A 521-nucleotide genomic window follows, 5' to 3' on the forward strand; every position below is an offset into this window, starting at 1 on the left:
CCCAGGGGGTGGTAGCTGAGCATGTAGTGGTCCACCTCGCTGGACGGCGGCCAGCTCACCAGCAAGGACTCCTCTGTGCTCTTGAGCAGCTGCAGGTCCTGGGGGGCTACCACTGCAGAAGGAGCGGGAACAGGAGGGAGAGGGTGAGGAGGGAGGGGAGACCCCACAGCCGGTGAGGACGTGCTGAGCACCTACTGCGTACTGAGCAGTATGATGGCAGGTGTGGAGGGTGTGGAGGCTGTGATGCTGACCACGCGCGCGCGCGCGCACACACACACACACACAGTGATGGCAGGTGTGGAGAGTGTGGAGGCTGTGATGCTGACCACACGCGCGCGCGCGCCGGCAGATCCCAGAGCCCAGCGGCTGCAGCACCACCTGGGAACGGGTCAGAGGTGCGAACTCGCTCCCGCCCCACCCGCCGAATCGGAAACTCGGGGTGGGCCCAGCGATCTGCGTTTTAACGAGCCCTCCGGGGCTTCTGATGTGGGCTCGAGGCCGAAGCGCCTGCAGAGGACTAA

General features: G+C 65.6%; 1 protein-coding gene across 1 annotated transcript in view; it reads right to left on the reverse strand.

The window, feature by feature from the left end:
• TNN (tenascin N) overlaps positions 1 to 521 on the reverse strand; it is a 57,643-nt gene that overhangs the window by 55,277 nt on the left and 1,845 nt on the right.

This window comes from Pteropus alecto, unplaced genomic scaffold (assembly GCF_000325575.1).
Source record: "Pteropus alecto unplaced genomic scaffold, ASM32557v1 scaffold101, whole genome shotgun sequence".
Taxonomy (NCBI): domain Eukaryota; kingdom Metazoa; phylum Chordata; class Mammalia; order Chiroptera; family Pteropodidae; genus Pteropus; species Pteropus alecto.